Source organism: Colius striatus, chromosome 2 (genome assembly GCF_028858725.1).
Source record: "Colius striatus isolate bColStr4 chromosome 2, bColStr4.1.hap1, whole genome shotgun sequence".
Classification (NCBI taxonomy): domain Eukaryota; kingdom Metazoa; phylum Chordata; class Aves; order Coliiformes; family Coliidae; genus Colius; species Colius striatus.
In genome coordinates, this window is record NC_084760.1 from 99338495 (window position 1) to 99350884 (window position 12390).

Here is a 12390-nt window from a genome sequence, read left to right on the forward strand (position 1 = left end):
CTCACAACTGTGTTTATGTTGTCACCAAACCAAACATTAATGCATTCCAAGTTAATGATGTGCATAAATGCTTATTTATCAAGGGAAGAAATGCTCTGTTAGAGCATATGATCAAGGTGAATTTTTACCACTGATGATTCAAAGAGTCAGAAAAATACTAAAGAGTATATTTAAAAAAAACCCAAACAAACAAAAACCAAAAAACCCAAACTAATTTATTAATGCTTCATAAAATTCAAGACCTGATAGATGAATTTAGTTGTACGGAAAAGGTCACAATACTCCACTAGTGTGGTAATTCAGCTAGGTAATGACTTCAATGCTGGATTTAAAAGTGAGTTCCTGTCTTGAAGGAGCCATGAGGGAAGACCAGGGAGATAGCTTGTCTGCTGTAATGCTTGCTTTCTGATTTGATAGTCCTCCATTTCTGTCTTGATTTCCTCCGTGTACCTTTTAAATCCTTCCCTTTCTAACCCACTCTGTGGAGGATCCAAGGTTAGATAAAATTGTCTTAATGCTGTATGATTAGGGTGACTGTGCAGCTCTCCAGAACAAGAACTAGCATTATCAAACAACCTCCTTTTTCTTAATATGCTTTCCAAATTGGCAGCATAACAAACTTTTCTTTGTCCTGCACTACTTATCTCCCATGTGTCTGAGATTGTAGGTTATTATTTGTAGCTCTCCGATAAAGGGAATTGAGAGAGAGAACCGTGTGAAAGGTGTATAGACAAAAAGGCTGATGAGTGCCTAATTTGCTTTTATTCTGTCAATCCTTTTTCCAAAAATTGGTCTCATCCTCCTACCTCTTAATTACTGCTTGACATTTTTGCCTGTTTGATGAGCATTAAGAAGGCAGTTGAGCGTTCACACTGTGTACTTAAAGTAGCCTGAGAAATAGCATCCTTGGTCCCAAGTTAGATCAATGTATGAAGTAATTCATAGCAAGAAAAGTTGCTTTGGAGTTGTAAAAAATCTTCATAGGTCCAGCAGAACACCCCCTAGCCTGCATGAAGCAAAAGAAGGAGTCTTAGGTCCAGTTATAAGCTATTAGGCCATAACGTAGGCCATTAAAGTAGCAAACAATTAACAGTACTTTGGTAATAGGGGTATTTCTAGCTCCAAATGTGTTAAAAAGTTTTTGTCATAATCACAAAGTCTTAAAACTGTCTGTCCCCTCACCCCTCCCCCTCACCACCCCACCCTCCCACTTCTTTGAACTAAAAGAATATAAATTTCATGAAGTGAAAGGGAAGACAACATGCATTGCCCAGAGGAACATCTTCAACCTCAGAAAGGCATTGCTATGAGAGGTCCTAAAGGAGCGATCTTGAGATGGTTCTGATTTTACGTTTTTATAAATAGCATCAAACACAAAGCTAAGAAAAAGGTGAAATTTGCTGATAGGAAATTATGAACTGTGTCATTGCATAGGAAAAGTTGGTTGATGCTTATTTTTGCAGTATTCAAAGAATAAAATCAATAAGTCACTGGGCTAAATCAGGTACTGAAGGAAGAAACTTGTCTTGCTCTATCTGCCTAAAGTTAGGCATTTAGTCAAAGGTAGTTGTCTAAGCTCCTCTTGAAGTCTACGTTAAGACATTCCAGAATACAAATAATCTCCTTCACCTTGAGAGCTTTCTGTCTCTCTCCATTGAGTACATGACAAGTGTAGAAATCCTTGTGAAAGTACAGCACTGAAGAAGACTGCTCAGTTATGAGGTAACAGTGAATCACAGATCTGAGATAGCCATGGGAAAAATTGAGGAAAACCCCAAAGTACTGCTTGTGATGAAAAACTTCTAATTAATGCTACTACTGAGGCTCCCATAAAACCTATTCTGTTCATGGCATCTACAAGGAAAATGAATATAGACATAAACAAGTCTAGGACAGGGTTGTCTACTGGGACACAAGCATGGAGAGATTGAGGAGAGACAACAAGAGTCCACTCTCATTTAACACAGCCAAATCAAGACTGGAAGAACATATGATTGCCTTATAAAAACCAAAATCTGCTTATAGGTAGTGAAAAGAAATACATAAGTTAAAGAAAGGTGCTGCCATAGGAGAAAGAATTTTAAATTGGCTATGGTGCATCTAGGCTAGGCATTAGAGGGAACAGGAAGGTGAGTTTCCAGACAGCCTCCCAAGGAGAGCAGCAAATGCTGGAAACAACTAACTGTATCATGGCATTGTGGTGGCATTAAATGAAGTTTATAACAGTTCAAACAATTTCTATGTTGATTGACTGCCTGTGGTTACATCGTTGTTGCATTTGATAGTGGTTTTAAAATTCAGTGAGCAAAGTTCATCAAACACATCCAAACTGTAGAAATCAAGTCATGCTATTTGCATCCAGACTGATGTCTGACCTGTAGCACCTAACCCATACTCAAATTCTGCATGTACTAGTATAAATACTAGTTATGTACAGTGATAGGTAAGAGGGATGTGCAGTTATACAGATGTAACAGAACATAGAGGAGCCTGACAGAGGAAGCATCAGCAGCCACAGAAGATTAGATCATACAAATGTCAGAAAAGATTATTCAGAAAATCTATTAGTGTGATACCAGTTAACACCCTTCTAACTTGCAGTCTTAATTCTGCACTATGCTGCCAGTGGTTGAGCTTCTGCTCTAAAGGGAGAGCAGTCAATTCCTGTAGAGTTTTTGGCTTTCTCTGTGGGTGGACTTGTCATCTCTGAGTCAATGAAACAGCATTGTTGCCTACTGAATTTCTGCAACACAGCTATAGATTCTTCTCTGTCACTGTTGGAATCTTCTTCCTTTTAAACAAGCTGAGAACCTCCTCATGGGTTTGTGTGGAGCCATTTCTGGTAATAGAGGAGGGTCTGCAGTAGTGGCTGCTGTAAAAAGTTGCTCGAAACGTTCCCCAGCATTGAGTCACTCACCTCTGGGGCTGAGCCAATTGGGCACCTCTGTGATCACTTTTTAAGGAGAAGCCAGAAGAGGAGCGTTGTTCTTTTTGTGCTGGAGCAGAGACCTCCCTGCATCCTGTAGTGATGGCAGCTCTCCCCCTGCAAGCCATGGAGGGTAGCAGTGGAGCTGAGATCTACTGGCAGTCCATGGAGGACCCCACAGCAGAGGGTATGGCTGTGCCTAGAGGGGCTGTGACTCTGTGGCAAGGCAGTATTGGAACAGAATGTGGCTGCAGGGGACTCACGCTGGAGGAGTTTATGAGAAGTAGCAGCCCTTGGGAAGGACTCATGCTGGAGAGTTTAAGAACTGTATCCCATGGGAGAAACCTCACATTGGAACAGGGCAAGAATGTGAGTTCTTCTCCTCTGAGGAGAAAGACGTGCAGAGATGATCTGTGAGGAACTAAATGTAAACCCCATTCCCTGCACCACTGAGTGGGGAGGAGGTAGGGATGTTGGGAGCAGGGAAGCCAGGAAGAGGAGATGGATGGGGGAAGGAGATCTTAAAGTGTTGGTTGTATCCCATCATCCTGCTGTGTTTTTGCTTTCTGTTTTGTTTTAGTTGGTAGCAGATTAAAGTGTTGTCATTTTCTTCCCTAAGTCAAGTAGTTGAGTCGGTTTTGCCCAAAACCGTAACTGTCAGTGAGCCCTACCTGTGCTTGTCTTGACAAGGCCCTTAGTAATCCTTTCTCCTCCCATCTTGCTGGGGCCTCTGCCATCCCATGGGAGGTGTGTGTGTGTGGGCTGAGTGTCTGTGTGGTGCTTCAATGCCAGCTGGGCTTGAACCATGACAGAACCTTTTGTAGATACAACTTCTTGGAAGGCATATAATAGCAATGCACGATTCTGGTTTTTGTATGTTTATAGACAATTGACTTGTTTAGTAACCAAGAAAAATACTTTAGGACATCTAAAAATGCTCTTTCTATACCAAAGCTATTATCTTAACCTTCTGTAACCTAAGGGTAGTTCATTTGGCCTACTCAGTGGTTCCAGTTGTGCTGGGCCAGGCAGCAGCAGCAGCATGCCATTTTCACATTTAGGAAGCAGACAGTTTGTGTTGGCATAACCCATCCCTGCCAATGGAGGAGGTAGAGCTACCTTCCAAGCATACCTTCTTGCCCCCACCCCCCATGGGAAAAAATACTGAGTAGGCATAAATATTTGTATAGTGAGTCAGATTAGAGAACTGAACTAGTTTAAGATTAACATTCTGGGGTGTTTTTTGGCCCAACTTTAACTTGGACCAGTTATTCAGTTTGTTCATCCTGTGGCTGAATACTTGTGCCATCAGAGAGGAAGAAGGAAACGTTGGCCTGGAGATGGCAGACTAAGGCCACAAGTGATGGCTTACGCTAGAACTAATGATAACCCTCTTGCTGGTCAAGATCTTGTTTAAAATGCAACAAACTTCTACACAACCCCAAAACCCACCACTAGCCTTGATACGCAGGTGTTGTTAGCTCTGCTCCTTCCCATTAAGAACTTGAGTTCCAGTTTTCCAGCATCTCTTACAGCTGCACCGATCTAGCAAAAGGTTAACTGGGCCAAGACAAGTAGCTGTATTTTCTTATTCAGTAAAATCTGATATTTCTCATATACTATCATGACTCCAGAAACCAAGAGATTTTCAAGTCAGGTGTGCCCAATAATACTGCAAAAATCACTTATACTGCTTGTCACAGGTTTGTATGGAGCTGCTTTTTGCTTGGTAACAGGTGAAGGGAGCTGCAGTGCTGGACCCGGTAAGCATTCCTCAAAACTTCCCCTGGCTCTGAGGTGGACCCATCTCTAGCTCACATGGGCCAGTCTGGTGCCAGAAGAAGTCTGAGCCAGAAGAGGAGGTGTAGGTGTGGTACAAAATAGAGGCGACCATAGACCCCACAGTCAGAGAAGGAGGAAGGAAGAAGGAGCACTGGACTGGAGACCCCTCTGCAACCTGTGGTGAGAATGCAGGCTGTACCCCTGCAACCCATGAAGGGCAATGGCAGGACTGAGAGCCACCAGCAGCTCCTGATGAGTGCACCTGGACAGGCGAGAGAGTGTGAGGAGGTGGCCATGGCTCAGATTGTGCTGGAGAGCCTGCAGGCCACAGAGACACACACAAGAGGTGGAGAGGAGCTGCAGCCTCAGGATGAACCCATGACTGAGTGGCCTGTGCAGGGCTGCCTGGCCTATGAGGGACCTCACGCTGGAGCAGGGAGGCCCGGCAGTGAGCTCACCTTCACTGAGGTGAGACAAGCGGCAGGAGCCATCAGGAAAAGACTGACTGAAACCCTCATTCCCTGCCCCTCTAAGCTGTTCAGGGAGGGAGGAGGTAAAGACACAGAGCTCTGAGCCAGGGAAGAGGGATGGGGGGAAGCTGGTCTGAAAGGGTTGGTTGTGCTCTTCATCATTGTGTCACTCTGTGTTGTTTTCTGTTTGTTATGGTTTTGATTTGTATGGTTGGGTTGGTGGTGGATTAAGTTAATTTATATTTTCTTCCCCAAGTTGAGTAGTCTTGTCTGTTTTGCCTGGGACCATAAGTGGCAACTGAGCCTTCTCTGTCCTTGGGGCATTCCAAAGGCCCTTGGTACTTTGTTCCTAGATGGACCTAAACCAGTCCACTGCTAAAAGTATTTCTCTCCATATTTCTGTTAACCAACCTAAGTGTTACCACATGACCTGAATGTCTTTTTCTGATTCATTCTCCCTTGTATTTATTCATGTATGTTTTTGGACTTCGAGTTGCAGAGATGTGCCATAAAGTTGTCTCTAAAAATCAAGTATCAGAAAACAATTCTCCTTCCTTCAAGATGATATTTTGTTTTCTGTTATTATTATTTCAGCTTTCTTGATTTAAGACAAAAGGGATGAATGTAAGAAGTGAGTTGCATTTGAAGAAAAAATCTGAGGAACAGAAAATGAAAGAGGAGAGAACAGAACTCGGGAGTAAAGGAAGAGAGAAAATAAGATAGCGCAGATGTTAAGAGTATAGTAAAAATCACAGTGATAAGTAAAGCAGTTATGAATCACTAAGATATACAGCTGCAAGGCTCCACTGTGCCTTTTGAAATGCTCCTTGCTGACTTTGCTAGTGTCCTTTTTCTAGGCAGCTCAGTCAGAGCAAACTGTCCTTGAAAAGTGCTGTGGAGCTCTATTGTCTCTAATGGAAGGAAAGAGAACCTTGTTACAAGTTTATGTAGAAATTGCATATTTATTCTTCATATCTGAGATATGCATCTGTTTTCTCCTTTGGGAGTTGAAGCAAAAGAACTGCAGTCTTTGCTGGTGTTCTACTGAGCAGTTGTGTGGTAAGATTGCATATCGGACTCCAAAGGCTGTGTCTGAATACAAAACCAGATCCCAGTAATATATTAGGACAAAAGTGTCACCTGTCAGTGAATGTATAATGTGTGAAGCACACACTATGCACAACATGCTTTAGGAATTTTAAATGGCTGTTTTTTGATGTTAGCAGATGTTTACTGCTCCAGAGATAGGTGATTCCTATAGGAGTTTTCATTGGTTCAAAAATATTAAATATTAAATTGCTGGTGAAGTAATAAATTTAAGATTTGTGTTTTGTATTAAAGCACATCTCAGTTTCAATACCAGGCACTGTATTTAGGTAGACAGCTTCACTTGAAAAGTTTAATATCATCTTAGCCCTAAGTGTGCATTTTTCCACATAGCGTATTTAGGAGGACAGAAGAAGTTCCATACAATTTTAATCAATATATCTAAGGATATGAATAAGCATTTGAATTTTTGTTAACTGTATGGTAGAATTAATTAAAAATTTAATCTCTATTTGATGAAAAACAGACAAAAGAAACTGCCAATTGGGCATTGCACACAAGAGAATAGATTCTCGTTTCGTATGTGTTTGTGTTATGTAGTTACTGTTGCTTATTTCTGTCAATGCCTGTCAATGAATTATGGGGTTATTCCAGGATTGAAAAGGATATACTAAGTTGATTGAAAGATATCAAAGGCTTTAATTGACTTATTAAGATGAATTGACATTTTTTTTTTGTCCACTAGGTTGTAATTAGGTTAGTCTAACATTTGGATATTTGGATATTCTGCATGTGCTCTTTACAACTAATTTCACACACTTGTTGGATGAGTAGGAAGACATATACAAGATACTGAAATTTCTTCCAGGTGCTCGTTGAAGCGTCAGTCATGACTCCAGTGTGGGCAAGGATAGTTATGCAGAAAGGGTATCATGTATTTCCTGCTGCCTGGTGGCTTAGGTGAGAGAAGTGGCATGACAGTTACGCGAAGATGACACTTACAGCTGAATTCAAATAAGGAAAAGATCATATAACATGTGGAAAGTATGCAAATTACAGTGAACTCCAGGCTTATAACAGCCATCAGTTCTAAACCAGAGAAGATATCTTGTGTGGTTTGACTTGCTTGCCTTTACCCAAGATTCTTTCACTGAACCACAACAACTTCCTGTAGACCTACATAGTCCCGGGGGTAAGTGGAGCCCTGGTGTTCATCCCTGTGTCTTTGGACAGTTGTTGGATGGAGGCCACTTTGCTATGATCCCAAGCAAGCTGCCTATGCCTACACTGCTGTACAGTTATACACATAGGCATGTGGTTGTTTTCAAAGTAGCTCTGAAAACTAAGGTTTTATTACTTCATTATGGCATCAGATCTTAGAGGAGATGCTAGCATAGTAACTTTGCTTGTACTGTTCCCACTTCCTCAGCTTCTGGTGTTATGAAATACTGATGTAAATTTCTTCAGCTGTCTTATATGAAGTGTATGGAAGCTGAGTTGAATACCAATTTCAGTTTTTTAGCATTAAAATGGGACAATGGGCTACATCATTCTAGGTGAATTAAGAAATAATTACATGGATTTATAAATATCAGATGGTACCTACCTAACTTTTAGAAGGTTAAAATGATTTTACATGACTTTTTCAGTTTCACACATCCTATATAGCTGTATTAGGGAGAGAAAGAGAGGGTGTATCACAACACTTCAGACTTTATATTTTCTCTGCTTATTTCTTCAGTTCCTTTTTCAAAAACAGGCAGGGAAAATCCTGCCTGTAATCTGGAGTTAAGTGCTGTTATTGTGGTTATTTAAAGCAGTCCTTCAGAATTCCTCCAAAAAGAAATAAAACAAGTCCTACAAAAAAAAAGGACTCTAAAACTTAAGATTTTGAGACTGACTACTGATTTTTTTTTTAATATGAATCTCAGTTTTGTAATGTTTAACATGTGGTATGTGTACATACAACTTTAAGCATGATTTTCAGTGAGTATTAGGTGTGTAATATTTTGGAACTATCCCATGTATAATTTACCCTACTAGATGGGATGCCTACCAAGGTAAATTTGCATGTCTCATCAGTTTATTCTTTTTTGACTTTTCTCACAGTTAATCTCTTTCTGTAAACACAACTAGCAAATATGTGTCAAGCTGAAACAGAAATTTTGGCTATGAATACGTAATGATCATTGTGTTTACTCTGGAAGAGCTCTCATGCAGTGGCAGAGTGCTTCAGCTCCATTTTGTAAAAGGAGACTTGAAACAGAGACATGAATAAACTGCAGTGCAGGTGCAAAGCTTTAGGGTCCTGAGTTTACACACCCACTCGCAAAATCAGGAACCTCACTGAGTTGAGTTCACTGTGGCTCCTTTCTGTCTAAAAATACCTGGAGATAACGTGCCAGGAAGAAAGAATAAGACAAAAACAATGCAATCTGTGCCCCCATTCTGTTAGAGGATCAGGATGTGGCTGGGTTTTGTACATACACTGAATCTAGACATAACCACAGAGTTTATGGTTCTTCAAGGTCATGCAAGTTAGTCTTAGATTTAGAAGGAGGATATTAATTCAGGTCATTCAACTCAACTAAATATGATGAGTTTTGGCTGCCTAGTTTGCTTTTATACCTGATGTATAGTTTTGTTGGCTAATAGAAGGGCTATTTACCTAAAATTGGTATGTTCCTGAATAAAAGTTCTCAAGCCCCATTCTATTCTTGTCTGTCTCTCAGGATTTCAAGGACAAAGAGTGGTCTGTCTTTTCTGCTTAGCGCAATGTCACTTTAGACTGTCAGTTATTATTAAAAGTAAAAACGAGGGGTTTAGTAAATGTTTCATGTGCCATTTCTCCTGTTAAGTATATGATATCTTTCAGAGCCTATCAAGGTAAATGCACCTATTAGCAGATATCCAATGGGTCCATTCCTTTTTAGTATTGTTCATGGCTAGTCTGAATAAACAGTAAATAATGCTGTGCATAATGAAATTATCTCATCTAATTTTGTATTGTGTAATGTTCACCCAGTATGGATATTCATAAATAGTCATATGATAAGACTGTTCACACTTCAGTTACCAAGTAGTATCCTTCTTTCAAGAAAATTTCAAGTCCATTACAGGAGAACAGTATGGTTTTCTCCTTATTATCCAGAGGCAAGAAAGCAGAACTCCAGCAAACTCCTTCAACCATGTTGGAGCAGAAGCTTGCATAATATAAAGGAGATTGGTGTTTCTGGGTTCTTTGCCTCGTATCTGTCTAAACCACCAGAATTCAGCAAGCCCAGTGTATAGTATCAACCAAGAAAGTAAAACTCATGACAATAAAAAGAAGCAGCAAAAAAAAATTGAAGTTGATACTTCCTGGCCTATTTTCCACACAGGTTGCTAAATGGCCTCATCTCCCTCACAGTGGTAGTCCACAGACAACTGATGTTTATGTGGCCAGTGATGGTGTTGCACATTGATATGTCTGTAAGTAGCAAAGTACATATGTGAGCAGTCAATGCAGCAGTCGTGACAGTTGCCAATCTGATGCTTAAACATTAACACAAGCTGCTTTTGTGAGAGTTAAAACATCTGTCAACTGCTGAAAATCAAATCTTGTTATCTTGTCGTGGAGCTTTTATTTCTGCAGCAGTTCCAGTTTTCCCTGCACAGGATATTTGAAGAGCAAGCCATATGTCCTCATAGTGCTCCCCATTTGATGTCTCTGGGGTTAATACTACTCTATCATCTAGTCTTTCCATCTAAGATACTTGCTTTGCAGAATCACAGAGTCACAGAATGGTAGGGATTGGAAGGGACCTCTAGAGATCATCTAGTTCAAAACCTTGCTCAAGCAGGTCCACCTACATTAGGTCACACAGGAATGTTTTCAGGCGTGTTTGGAAAACCTCCAGATAAGGAGACTCCACACCCTCCCTGGGCAGCGTGTGCCAGGCCTCCCTCAACCTCACAGAAAAGAAGTTTCCTCTTCTGTTAAAGTGAAACTTTTTGTGTTCCAGCTTTTGTCCATTACCCCTAGTCCTATCCCTGGACACTACAGAAAAAAGTATGGCTCCATCCTCTTGACATACATCTTTCAAATACTTCTAAGTATTCAATGAGATCCCCTTTGTCTTCTTTTCTCCAAGCTGAACAGCCCCAGTTCCTGCAGCGTTTCCTCAGAAGAAAGATGCTCCAGTCCCCTGATCATCTTGGTGGCCTTGCTCAGGAGTCTCCAGAAGTTCCCTGTCCCTCTTGAGCTGGGGAGCCCTGGACACAGTACTCCAGATGAGACCTCACCAAGGCAGAGTAGAAAGGGAGCAGAACCTTCCTTGACCTGTTGGCCACACTCTTCTTGGTGCATCCCAGGATGACATTGGCCTTCTTGGTGATGACGGCACATTGCTGGCTCATGTTTAGTTTATTATCAACCAGGACTCCCAGGTTTCTGTCTGCAGAGCTGCTCTCCAGCAGGTCAATCCTCAGCCTGTACTGGTGCATGGGGTTGTTCCTCCCCAGATGGAGGACTCTGCACTTGTCCTTGTTGAACCTCATGAGGTTCCTCTCTGCCCAACTCTCAAGCCAGTTGAGATCCCGCCGAATGGCAGCACAGCCTTCTGGGGAATCAGCCAGTCCTCCCAGTCTGATGCTTTTGATGTTTTAAGAACATCTGAAGCTGTTGAATAGAATCCACTAATCAGACTATCACCATACTGAGAAAAATTGGTCTTTTCAAAGAAAGTAATTCTCTCCTGCGATTGCTGCACTTGTATGTAAACTTATGACCTTTTCATGTAAGTGACAATATGTTAGACAATACTTTTAGCAATTATGGAATTAAAGATATGTGAGTATAAGAGATCCTCCATCTTTGCTCAGAGTCCCAAGGCCTTGAGACTACAAGTAGAAGATCCAACAGGTACTGTAGGTCTGTCTCGATGCTCCTTGGAGCAGAAGACTGTGGCTGACAAGTCTGCATCTTGCCAGTTCATCAGTGACAGACAAGATGTATGATTTTGCTTTCTTCTTCCTTCTGAACAGTGATTTTAATCTTCTAAAAGGAAAATTGTTTGAAGGAGCCTGTACCTCCATTGGAAACTTCTCATAGTTCATATATATGGAAAAGGTTTTAAAGTACCGAAGTTCATGACACACCAATAGGAAGAGGTGAGAGAAGGGAGAATATGCTGATTACTTACCACTGCTGGAGAGAAGCATGTTTGAGATGGCAAGCAGCTATGTGTATTTCACATGCTAGCAGTACTGCACATCCTTTTTTTGAGAGAGAAAATTCCCGTCAAGTAAGTGGCATGGTAAACTAGACAAGGTATTTAACTAGGTACTGCAACTGGAAAGGCTGGACTCACATTGCTATGCTTATCTAATGAGATCAGACCCCAGACATTTATTTGAGCGAAGCATCAATTGAAACATCAGTAAGAAAAATAACCATTTCACTTGTTCATCAAGAAACAAAAGCCATATGGAAATTTGATCAGTATTCAAGATCAGGAAAGAGCAGACACTGAAAGAGTCATGTACCATTTAATCACTTGGGGGAAAGTGTTGTTTCTTATTCTGCTCATTGGTGTCTCCTGGAAACATCTGCTCTTGTTCCTGGTTAATGAGAGCATAAATGGTGCTGTGTAACTCACTTTTTCTGTAGCATTGTCTCTTAGGCCTCTATTGTGGCAGTTTCATTTTCCCTTTCTCTGCGTGCTGTGTTCTGCTAATCTTGTTTGTTCCCTCTATGGTGTCTGTGCCTCTGATGTTTTCTTACTTTGCTCTAGAATCGTTTGTTTTCCTTAGGAACTTATTGAGGAAGGAAAGGTGATACTGATTGCATTTGCAAGGAAGATACTGTCAACTTGTATGTTTTTACTTTTACAGTGATTGCTACATTTTCTCAAGTAGCAGAGTCGTTCTGATTTTGCTCATAAATTGTTGAATCACATATAAAAGTTAGATGACCCATTTCAGAAATAGAGCCTGATGTGCTGTGTAACATAGTAACATAAAACTTCTCTCAGTAATGTTATTGTCCAGCCTGTGGTTTGGGCTAGATGCCTTGGACTTGCATGTTCTTTAATGCAAATAATTAGCTCAAGTGATTTTGTTTCTCCTGAAACTGATGATTCATCCAGCATCAGCCACTGGCATCCTTCTCAGCTGCTTCACTGT